Below are 13,032 nucleotides of genomic sequence, written 5' to 3'. Positions count from 1 at the left end.
GGCTAGTTTTTGTTTGGTGTGTAGTGTTAGCGGAAGATGTTGTTGCCTCTTGTTGTCCATTTCCGATACGTCGTTAGCGTAGTAGCAAGCATTAGCTAAGAGGGCTAAAGTTGGCTTGTTTACTATGTTGCGTGAACGTAGCTGTCACCCTGCTAGAGCCGCGGAGAGAACGTCCCGCCGAACTCCGCTGAAAAATCCGGCAATTTCGCCTTACTTATTTCAACACATATATTTAACAAGAAAAAACATAAATTAAGAGATTTTGCTAACTGTATTGTTTTCTGAGAAATTCGGCAATCAAGGGAGACACATTAAAGTACAATCAAAGCTTTTAAACTGCCTCACGCCTCTCTCAGGGCTCATAACGGACGTTACGTTACCTTAACATTACACTTAATAAAATGAAAAGGTTTGTCTTTTAAGGATTGCGTTTTTTTTATTTGGTGAGTTTGAGCTCTGCCGTTTTGAATAATAGAACCAAACTACGCATTCTACGTACTTGAAGTCGTGATTTGTCTGGTGTTCATGCTTCAAAAAGATTGATTACTTTATAATGTCATGTTTCTGTAATGGAATTTGGCGTGACGGTCTTGACACGCAAGTTGGGATTTGATTATTCGCGGCTTTTACTCAAGGTAGTTTAATTTTCTGCTGTGACTTTTACACTGACACAAATGACAAGTTGTTATTGGCTACGTTAGCTGAACCAGGATGTGTGTGTTTCAGTCTGTAGTGGGCTACGGGCTCCTGCAGGAGCTGGCAGTGGGGTCCGCAGCAAAAGACAACAACAACCAAGCTCATATATCACATTTTGTTTAAGTCATCTTAAGTGTATACTAAAGAGTATGATGAGGCATGACTTTTCTGGTTAAACATAAAGCAACAACAAGCAGCTGAACATTTTAGAGGACTTTTTTTTATTGAATATATAACATAATGATGGTTGATTTTAATCATTTATCAAGTCAAACCTTTATTTTTTTTGGGCTGTTTGGCATATGTTACTTTTGAATTGTAAACTTTAAAAGACATTTGAAAAAATATTTCTGACATTTTTGTTTTTACAAAGTAAATGATGCAACATTTTGATAAATATAACAGAAATACTGGTGTTAAGTTCCAGCCGAAACTGAGTCTAACAATCCTTTAAATAGGAGATATAAAACTCTCCCATTCAGCTGTTGCTGCTGGTGATTTTTTTTATGTTTTAGGAAGTAGTTGTGCATCATGACTGGTTAGTGTTACGGCCGTCTGTCCACTAAAAGTTCAGTTTTTGCCGCTGACAGACTCAGAGTATTATTCTAAGTGTCTGACAACATTTTGGAAATTATCCCTACAGAGATAGACCTTTTAGTTAAAGAGTAAGAGTGTGTGTGTGTGTGTGTGTGTGTGTGTGTGTGTGTGTGTGTGTGTGTGTGTGTGTGTGGTTGGAAAATCACCATCACCAAACCCACCAGACTCCATGTAAATAATCAGTATTTTTATCATCATAAAACACACTTCATTCAAAGTGGACAGAAACTAAATAAAACTACCAAAAGCCGTCTTGGTTCATCTTTCCACTGTTCCAACAATCACCACTCTGGTTTGGTTGAAATAAACCCTTAATTCACCCATTTACATGTGGAAACATGCTGGCTCTATACACGCTAAAAGTCCTGATTATTTACATGGAGTCTGGTGTAGTTTGGTGACGGTGATTTCGGGGCTGTTTCATGTTAAACTAAAAGGATCTTACTCTTGAACATGAAGGTCTATCTCTGTAGGGATCCTTTCATGATGTTGTCAGACACTTAGAATAACACTCTGAGTCTGTCAGCGGCAAAAACCAAATTTGCCCTATAGCAGTGGTTCCCAAACCTTTTTTTATTTTAGCAGGGGCCCCCCGTTTTTTGCTGCAGACCATCAGCGCTCAGCTCTGCCGATACATGATTGCGATCTGAGCGAGGAAGTGATCTGGGTGATTGGTTTTAGTCATAAATCGTGCAGCAGTGCCTCCGACACATTTGGAACCACAGTGTGCCTCAGTTTCAGGTAACAGAAAGATTGAAATTAGGGTTTCGGTAGAAGTGACTGCGGACTTCCAAAATGAGTCGTGTTGAAGTTGCGTCAGCCTGTTTGTGTTAATTATGCAGAGCTGTTATCACTGAGTCATCACTGAACTGACGGGCTGGGTAGTACAATCCCAAATGTTACTCAGGTTTGTTTGTCTTTTCAGCATGGAGGATTTTTTGGCGCCCTCCCAAAGAGGTTTTAGCCAGCACCAAAGGACAGTCACCAGTGCCAAAATTATAGGAATTGAGAGAAAAGATAGCAAATGAAATCCTTAATAGCAATTTACCAAACAGCTTGAAGTTGTTGTTCATCAGACGTGACATGAGAAGAGGGAGATTAGCTAACGTTGGCCAACCTATTTATTAAAAGATATCACATTCGAATAGTAATGATTTATTTTATTTTTTTAACTTTCAAATTGTATTCGTCTTTCGGAATTCGTCGGAAAACAGCCCTCTCTCACACACACAGAGATACACACACACACACACACACACACACACACACACACAGAGATACACACAGAGATACACACACACACACACACACACAGAGATACACACACACACACACACACACAGAGATACACACAGAGATACACACACACAGAGATATATATATATATATATACACACACACAGAGATACACAGAGACACACACACAGAGACACACACAGAGACACACAGAGATACACACACACACAGAGATACACACAGAGATACACACACACACACACACACACACACAGAGATATATATATACATATATATATATATACACACACACACACAGAGATACACACACACACACACAGAGATACACACACACACACACACACAGAGATACACACACACACACACACACAGAGATACACACAGAGATACACACACACACACACACACACAGAGATACACACAGAGATACACACAGAGATACACACAGAGATACACACAGAGATACACACACACACAGAGATATATATATACACACACATATATACACACACACACACAGAGATACACACACACACACACACAGAGACACACACACACACACACACACACACAGAGACACACACACACACAGAGACACACACACACACACACACACAGAGATATACACACACACACACAGAGATACACACACACAGAGACACACACTCACACACAGATACAGACACACACAGATACAGACACAGAGACACACACACACACACACACAGAGACACAGACACACGTGTACACACAACACACATACAGAGACACACATATATATATATATATATATGTGTGTGTATGTATGTGTGCAAATAGTATTTGTAGGAGCCACATATTGTATGTTGTTTATGGTCTCATTTATAGTATTTATTGATTATTGTGGACTTATATTGTAGGTGGTGGCCGTTTTCATGGCGGTTTGAGTGGAAGTGATGACATATTTCTTCGCCTTACCTGTTCACCTGTTGGTTTTTTGGGCTTTGACAGAGAGGGGGGCGGGCCTGGGAGCGAGAACTTTCTGTTGGCCACCGCACTAACGCACTTATTTCTACTCACAAAGTGACTTTACATTTGGTAACTGCAGTACTAGTTGTATTTTACGTGTGGAGGAATAAATCATTGCAGTATGATCTGGAGTGCGTCACGGTGTGTTCATACATCTCTCTCTCTGTTTAGTCCCTCGCAGACTGTTTACAGCCGCAACACAGCTGTAGAAGCAGAACATAAACTTGAAGTAGGAGCTGTGCCAGAGACTCTCCAAGGTTTCACCAGTAGTATTTAAAGTGGCCATATTCTGCTCATTTTCAGGTTCATAATAGTATTTTGAGGTTGTATCAGAATAGGTTTACATGGTTTAATTTTCAAAAAACACCATATTTTTGTTGTACTGCACATTGCTGCAGCTCCTCTTTTCACCCTGTGTTCAGGTCTCTGTTTTAGCTACAGAGTGAGACCTCTCACTGCTGGAACATCTTTGTTGGCAGTCGCACATGCTCAGTAGCTAGATAAGGACTACACGCTCAGTAGCTAGGTAAGGACTACACGCTCAGTAGCTAGGTAAGGACTACACGCTCAGTAGCTAGGTAAGGACTACATGCTCAGTAGCTAGGTAAGGACTACACGCTCAGTAGCTAGGTAAGGACTACATGAGCTAGCTAGGTGTTTCTCCAACTTCAGTAGTACAAGGCAGGATGAGCCGGGAGACTTCTTCTAAACGAGGGCACACTTCCAAGTTTGTGTTGAATACCTGCAGAACAGGGACATGGAAGTAGTTCTTTTGTAGATTAGGGTGAATTTGTGTGTGTTGTAGCAGTGTTTTGCCATTGAGAACGAGCTAGCATGCTAACGGTTAGCCCCCTAGCCCCCTCGTCTCGGCTAGTGACGTAGAAAGCCGTGCAGATGTTGACCAGCTGACCCAGAGACTGAAGACAGGACACATTCAGAAACCGTATCTCACTCAGAACAGCATGGACGGATTTTTTCGTAGTTGGTATGCGTGTGGAAGCACCAGAGACACAAAATAACACCCCATAATTTCATAATATGGGCACTTTTTAAACAGTAATATTTTGTATTAATAATTGTTAGATGCCTAGGGCTGGGTTTTGCCACTGATTTTCCCTAAAAAGATTCAATTCCTATTTACAAGGTACCAATATATATATATATATATATATATATATATATATTTATTGAGATATCAGTCATGTTAGGGACATTGTAGTACCAATATATAGCTTGGATATAAATCAGATTCTCAGATCTTTTGCTGTAGATTATACAAGCAGGAAGTCACCCTCAGATCTATTTTTATAAAGCACCAGGTTAATGTTTACATTAAGAACTGACCCCCCCCCCCCAAAAAAAAAAGTTAGTCTAAAGGACTTTTTACTAGGGTTGCACGATATTGACAAAATGTGATATTGCGATTATGAATATTGCGACATAGATATTCATTGATATACTGTAGATTCATAACAAATACTATACAAGTTCATACTGGACTGGTCCAACATGAATAAATAAATAAGGACCATGTCTACAGAACAGGACATGTTTTACTGGTTGGACAGTATAAAATAAATAAAGAGAACAAGACACAACTTTTCTTTCGCTTCTCTGATTTTGTTCCTTTTTGTTGTCTCTATTTCTTCACTTGCACTGTCACTCTGTCGAAATATGCACACACGTCACGTGGTACGCTCCATACAGTGGTGTAGTGTAATGTAATGGCTCAGTGGTAGAGCGGTTGCCTGTCAATCGGAAGGTTGGTGGTTCGATGCCCTGCAGTCCCACGTCAAAGTGTCCTTGGGCAAGACGCTGAACCCGATGCTGCACGTCGGAGTGTGAATGTTGTACGGCAGCGTTCCGTTTACAATTGAGTTAAACGGTAAAACACCCACATTCAATAAAAAGTAGTGTACTGATCATTTATTTTACGGAACCATCCATATTATTTCGTTAATTTTGTTGACGATGTGGTTGAAAGAAACCCACATTTTCAGATATAGAAACTTTTTGAAAGGACAAAACGAGGACAACAGGAGGGATAATACTTTACAACACTAAAGCGAGTAAGCGCTGTGACTAGATTTTGGAGAGGGACATTAGGAAGTTAAATACGCTGGTTGACTGACACTGACACCATTGTATTCATATAATACTGTCAATCCAGGCTGAAGGGAACGATATGAGTAATGCATGCATGTTGCTTCATCTAAAGTTCAGGTTGTGGTCGACTAGCCTTGTTTGTTGGATAAATGGATCAACATTGATTGTGATTGGTTGTTGGCTGTGCATGCAGAGCCTGCATGTCACGCACTGTTAGCAACAAACTGTCTGCCCAAGAACACTTAACCGTCCTGTTGTCCTCGGGTCATATCTGACACGTTTTCAAAAAGTTTCTATACAGTGGGGCAAAAAAGTATTTAGTCAGCCACCAATTGTGCAAGTTCTCCCACTTAAAAAGATGAGAGAGGCCTGTAATCTTCATCATAGGTACACTTCAACTATGAGAGACAAAATGAGAAAAATTAATTATGGTGGAAAATAAGTATTTGGTCAATAACAAAAGTTCATCTCAATACTTTGTTATATACCCTTTGTTGGCAATGACAGAGGTCAAACGTTTTCTGTAAGTCTTCACAAGGTTTTCATACACTGTTGCTGGTATTTTGGCCCATTCCTCCATGCAGATCTCCTCTAGAGCAGTGATGTTTCGGGGCTGTCGCTGGGCAACACGGACTTTCAACTCCCTCCAAAGATTTTCTATGGGGTTGAGATCTGGAGACTGGCTAGGCCACTCCAGGACCTTGAAATGCTTCTTACGAAGCCACTCCTTCGTTGCCCGGGCGGTGTGTTTGGGATCATTGTCATGCTGAAAGACCCAGCCACGTTTCATCTCCAATGCCCTTGCTGATGGAAGGAGGTTTTCACTCAAAATCTCACGATACATGGTCCCATTCATTCTTTCCTTTACACAGATCAGTCGTCCTGGTCCCTTTGCAGAAAAACAGCCCCAAAGCATGATGTTTCCACCCCCATGCTTCACAGTAGGTATGGTGTTCTTTGGATTCAACTCAGCATTCTTTCCCCTCCAAACACAACGAGTTGAGTTTTTACCAAAAAGTTCTATTTTGGTTTCATCTGACCATATGACATTCTCCCAATCCTCTTCTGGATCATCCAAATGCTCTCTAGCAAACTCCAGACGGGCCTGGACATGTACTGGCTTAAGCAGGGGGACACGTCTGGCACAGCAGGATTTGAGTCCCTGGCGGCGTAGTGTGTTACTGATGGTAGCCTTTGTTACTTTGGTCCCAGCTCTCTGCAGGTCATTCACTAGGTCCCCCCGTGTGGTTCTGGGAGTTTTGCTCACCGTTCTTGTGATCATTTTGACCCCACGGGGTGAGATCTTGCGTGGAGCCCCGGATCGAGGGAGATTATTAGTGGTCTTGTATGTCATCCATTTTCTTATAATTGCTCCCACAGTTGATTTCTTCACACCAAGCTGCTTACCTATTGCAGATTCAGTCTTCCCAGCCTGGTGCAGGTCTACAATGTAGTTTCTGGTGTCCTTTGACAGCTCTTTGGTCTTGGCCATAGTGGAGTTTGGAGTGTGACTGAGGTTGTGGACAGGTGTCTTTTTTACACTGATAACCAGTTCAAACAGGTGCCATTAATACAGGTAACAAGTGGAGGACAGAGGAGCCTCTTAAAGAAGAAGTTACAGGTCTGTGAGAGCCAGAAATCTTGCTTGTTTGTAGGTGACCAAATACTTATTTTCCCGAGGAATTTGCAAATAAATTCATAAAAAATCCTACAATGTGATTTTCTGGATTTTCTCATCATTATCACAACGTGTTTCTGAAAACATTTTAAGTGAGAAATAGGCCGTGCAGTTGCTGAATCTGTCTTCATTTCACATCGACAACGCTCAGTTTAAAAGATTTCCGTCAGCTTTTGAGAGGCGCCGAGCCGCCGCTCCTCATTTGCATAAAGTTGGCTGGATTCAACTTTATGCAAATGAGGAGTGGGCGACTCAACGCACCGCTTCTCCAAAGTCCCCGCGACGCTCCCAGAATGCATTGCACGGCTGCTCCCATAGACAATGAATGTGAAGCGGGGCAATGGCTCCGACAGCAGACACGTACTAGGCTAACTATATTAGCTTTAGCCTGGCTGGTAGCAGCTTTCTGCGGTGAAAAATGGCCGCGAGATGTCGCGATAACGTTGCATTAATCGGGTGATTTAGTACGTCTTTGAACATAAAAACACGGACAACTGTAGCTCCACTACCCATGGAAAAGCATCACTGTGTCAGCAGCAGATGCCGCTTACGGTACTTTTCTACACACGGGAGAGGCTCACTTCCCACAACAAACCCCGTCAGATTAACGTTACGTCACATACACACACCCTACACGCTGCCCACATGGCCACCTGTTCACGATATTGACAAAATGTGATATTGCAAAAATAGATTCAGAACAGTATAGTGCACACTGAGACTTACGTTTTCTGTTTCTAAAGTTGCGGGATAGGTACGGGTGAGAAGTAGATGCGGGATGGGATTACTTTTTGCCAATCTTTTTCCTCTCCAATCTCAGTTATTTTATCTTCTCCCTGAGCAGTCGTTTCTTTTGCTCCACTGCCTCCCTTCGCTCTCTCTTTTAGATCCTTTCTTTTCTTTCGCTTCCCTGATTCGTTCTGTATTTTTTTGTTGTTGTCCCTATCTAGTTCTTCACTTACACTGTCACTCTGTCAGAATATGCACATGGCCACCTGTCTTAAAGGGGAAACGTCGGCCGCTAACGAGCATGGAGAAGTAAAAGGAGAACTGTGAAAGTTTACTTTTCTATCAAGCGGAAAAAAAGTTTCAGCGTCAACATCTCAAAGTCCTGCGATGCGCACATCGCGACGTAGACGAAACAAAATATCGTAACGTGACAGTCATGTTAGTGCATTAGTAATGTGACTGTGCAATGCTGTCCAACTGTTTACTATTTACTCTCTACTCTCTTTAATCATATGTATTATGGTGGATCTTTAGAGTGTGTTTTGGGACTTTTTACCCTTACCTTGCTGCTGTAACTGTGTGAAATGTCCCGTTGGGGGATTAATAATAAAGGATTTTGAATCTCTGATAAACAACAGCAGTCAGTACTTCTGACACTAAGCTGTTCGCCTCCACTTTTGTTTGAATTAATCAGAAGGCCTTCTGTCGTTGCGTCTTGCTGCTCGGTTTAATTACAGCAAAGTGAATGCACAATGCGATCGATCATTCACCGTCGCCCGCCTGTCGCCACTTATTAGATGAAGCTCGCTCCTGAAACAAAAACACACACACACACACACACACACACACACACACACACACACACTGCCTTTTTTTACTATTTATTTGCAGATTTAACAGACCAAACAGTTGATTAATGGTTTGTAAGAAGAAAGGATAAGTTAATCAATAATGAACCTGATTGATAGTCACAGTTGTATTTCAGATTCAAACTCTGAAAGGGGCCTCTGCCAAACACACACACACACACACACACACACACACACACTCACACTCCTCCTCCGTCATTTACAGACAACACCCTTTTGGGGTTTGTCTCTTCTGGGAAATCGTTTCCCCCCCTGTCCTTTATACACACACACACACACACACACACACACACACACACAGAGAGAGTTACATGCAGCAGAGTTACACAGAGACACACATACACACACGCGAGTCAGACACAGAGACACGCACACACATACACACACACATGCACACACACACACACACACACACACACACACAGCAGAGTTGCACAGAGACACACACACACACACACACACACTCTCTCCAATCAGCTGTTAGCATCAGGGTGTGTGTGTGTGTGTTAGTAGCAGAAGCTGTTCTGTGTTGATATAGTCTCTCCTGGAAACTAGGGCTGTGCAATTTCATAGAGTTTTAACGGCGATAACGATCACAAAAACGATGTAATCGAGATAAAAGATTATTTTGAATATTACTTTTAAGTAATTTTTAAAATATTTAACTAATATTTCAAGACAAAAAAAAGTCAAAATTTCAAGAAAAAAAGTAACCAGGGGTGTTCGTGCACTACTTTTTTTTTTTTATCTTGAAATATTACATTTTTTTCCGATTTTCATCTTGAAATATTTCGACTTTTTTTACTCGAAATATTTCAAGAAAAAAAGTCTAAATATTTCAAGAAAAAGATCGGGAAAAAAACGTAATATTTCAAGATTAAAAAAAAGAAAGTCGTGCACGAACACCCCGGTTACTAGAGCAGGTATCTAGGTCTGCTAAGCTAAGGGCCCTATTCTCCCAGCTGGGACTCGGATGCTGCTGCTGTTCACTCTGTCGTCACCGTGACAGAACAATCAGTCATTTTGGTGTTTGTCACTTTGTAAGTAGTGTGTTGCTGTATTTAACAGGTGTTGTCCAGCCTGCAAACAGTGGTTAGTGTGTGTGTTTGGAGGGAACTGAGCACTTTGTTGGCTGTAATGTTTGTGTGAGTCATAAGGAGTTTTTGTTATGTTTTTTTAAAGGGTAACTACCGTTCCTTTCAACCTGGACCCTATTTTCCTGTTTTTGTGTCTAAGTGACTGATGGGAACAACAATCTTTGACATTGGTCCAGTATTAAGCGGAATCGCTGCAGTCGGCAGCAGAGAAACAAGCTACAATGTGAGTTAAAAGGACAACTGTCCAGCTTGTATTTACCTTTACAAAAGTGCTCGTTTAGCCGCTGACAGGCTCAGATTAATATGCTAAGTGTCTGACAACATTATGGAAAGGATTTCTAAGGAGGACGACCTTTCTGTTAAAGAGTAAGATCCTTTTTTTTTTTTTAAAACGTAAAAACATCCGCCAATTGCGCTGAAGCCACCAGACTCCATGTAAATAATCAGTAAACTAAGCTGCACGGTGCAGGGAACCACTCTGATTGGCTCATGGAGGCACGTGATCAGAGAGTGGGTTTAGTGCTAGCGACTTCAGAGCTGTTTCTGGTTAAACAGAAAGGTCTCAAAGAGGATTAAAAGGTCTATCTCTGTAGGATCCTTTCCATAATGTTGTCAGACACTTAGAATAACAATCTGAGCCTGTCAGCGGCAAAATGAGCACTTGTAGCTTGTTTCGCCGACTGCAGCGATCGCGCTTAAAGGTGCTCTAAGCGATGTTGGGTGACGGCACTTCTTGTTGACGTTCAAAGTATTTTTAAACAAAACGAGGCTAGCTCGCCCCTCCCTCCTCCTCATCCCGTACCCTCTCCCTCTCTTCTGTGCCTCCGCGCACTAACACACCCAACCCCCACCCCCAAATCCTTTGTGTCGGTTATTGGCTGGAACACTGGAAGGCTATTTGTTATGTTTGGTGGTGCAGGTTAGGGCTGTCAATCTTCCTCTATAATACTATTCAAATTCCATTTGTTATTTTATTTAATATTCGAATATTAAATGCTCAAATTCATCCTGTAATATTTACGATATTACACAGGCTGATGGATCGCCAATGCCAGTATCAGCATGTGGTTGTTGTTACACGTTCTGTCCACTAGAGGGACTACTAACATTACAAAACAAACTTTTGAAAACAGGTGATCGCTTTCTTATTAACAATCAAACAGCGGGACAACATGAATGACTTTCATTTGTCAGCTTTAATGTACCTTGGCTCAAGCTCGTGAATAAAATATTTAAATCCAGACCCCTGCGTGATGTTGATCGGTCTCATATAGAGATGTTCCGATACCGATGCCAGTATCGGTATCGGCTCCGATACTGCCTAAAACGCTGGTATCGGGAAGTACTGGAGTTTATGCACCGATCCGATACCATGTAATAAAGCCCTAAGGAAAAAAATACGTTAAAGTAGTTTATTTATGTTACTTTTCCGTTATAACTGACTGTCAAACTGCATAATAAAAGAACGTTCTGTGGCGTTCATGTTTCACAAAGAGTTTAACCTGAGCCAGACCGACAACAAAGATAGAAATCATATCACATCCATACAGGGATAGTAGTATACAGTTCTTAAAACATAATAAAATATATATGACACACTGGTATCGGATCGGTACTCGGTATCTGCCGATACGCAAGTTCAGGTATCGGTATCGGGAAGCAAAAAATGGTATCGGACCATCTCTAGTCTCATATCTTTACATTTGAACCATGTCAGTTTGTCCGTTATCGCCTGGCGGACAGCTGGTAAGCCCCGTGATGAGGAGAGAGGTTATCGCCTAGCTTGTCAGGGTGTAACGTTGTCAGGTGTGCCCTCAGGTCGCTTTCCGCCATTTTTGATAGTATTGTGATGATGATACCGCGTGGATGTATGTATTAAGGGAACGTGTACGATTGTGATACGATTCAAAAACTCTGTTGTTCATCAGACAAAAGCATTTCATGTTCACATGCGTGTAGGCCAAGGCGACGAGAAAGGCAAGATTGCATATAAAACAAAAAAGCAATATTCAAATAGTAATTTTAGCATTCGAATAGTATTGATTTGCACAGCCCTAGTGCAGGTTGGCGCAGTTTGTTTTTGTTGGCGTTTGGAGCCTGGGCTGTCAACAGAGACCGTGTTTTTTTCCAGTGTGTTCTTAGGGGACAGGCAGCTAGCAGATAGTGAGGAGATGTTTGCTGTATGTGACAAAAAAAATGTAGCCTAAAAAACGTGTGAGATCACTTAGAGGAATAGGAATAGGTCTTTATTGTCATTGTCACAGGTACAACGAAATTTAAAGTGCTCTCCAGTCACAGTGCATCAATTCATTGAGTTTATAAAAATATATTGTAAGTCCTAATGTTATTTAAAAAGAATAAATACCTTTTAAAGCACCTTTACTACTGGACCAATGTCAAAGACTGTTGTTCCCATCAGTCACTTAGACACAAAAACATAGGAACATAGGGTGCAGGTTGAAAAAAAGGTAGTTGTCTCTCTACGTACTACTCTCTACTGCTGTCTCTCTACATACTACTCTCTACTGCTGTCTCTCTACATACTACTCTCTACTGCTGCCTCTCTACATACTACTCTCTACTGTTGTCTCTCTACGTACTACTCTCTACTGTTGTCTCTCTACGTACTACTCTCTACTGCTGTCTCTCTACGTACTACTCTCTACTGCTGCCTCTCTACGTACTACTCTCTACTGCTGTCTCTCTACATACTACTCTCTACTGTTGTCTCTCTACGTACTACTCTCTACTGTTGTCTCTCTACATACTACTCTCTACTGCTGTCTTTCTATGTACTACTCTCTACTGTTGTCTCTCTACATACTACTCTCTACTGTTGTCTCTCTACATACTACTCTACTGTTGTCTCTCTACATACTACTACTCTACTGTTGTCTCTCTACATACTACTACTCTACTGTTGTCTCTCTACATAGTACTACTCTACTGTTGTCTCTCTACATACTACTACTCTACTGTTGTCTCTCTACATACT

At 41.4% G+C, this 13,032-nt stretch overlaps 1 protein-coding gene across 5 annotated transcripts in view; it reads left to right on the top strand.

Moving 5' to 3' along the window:
• LOC144519105 (CREB-regulated transcription coactivator 2) overlaps positions 1–13,032 on the top strand; it is a 64,851-nt gene that overhangs the window by 361 nt on the left and 51,458 nt on the right. The window lies entirely within an intron of this gene.

This window comes from Sander vitreus, chromosome 6 (genome assembly GCF_031162955.1).
Source record: "Sander vitreus isolate 19-12246 chromosome 6, sanVit1, whole genome shotgun sequence".
Lineage (NCBI taxonomy): Eukaryota > Metazoa > Chordata > Actinopteri > Perciformes > Percidae > Sander > Sander vitreus.
The sequence above is the reverse complement of the archived record's forward strand: the minus strand, read 5'-3'. Positions and strand labels throughout refer to the sequence as shown.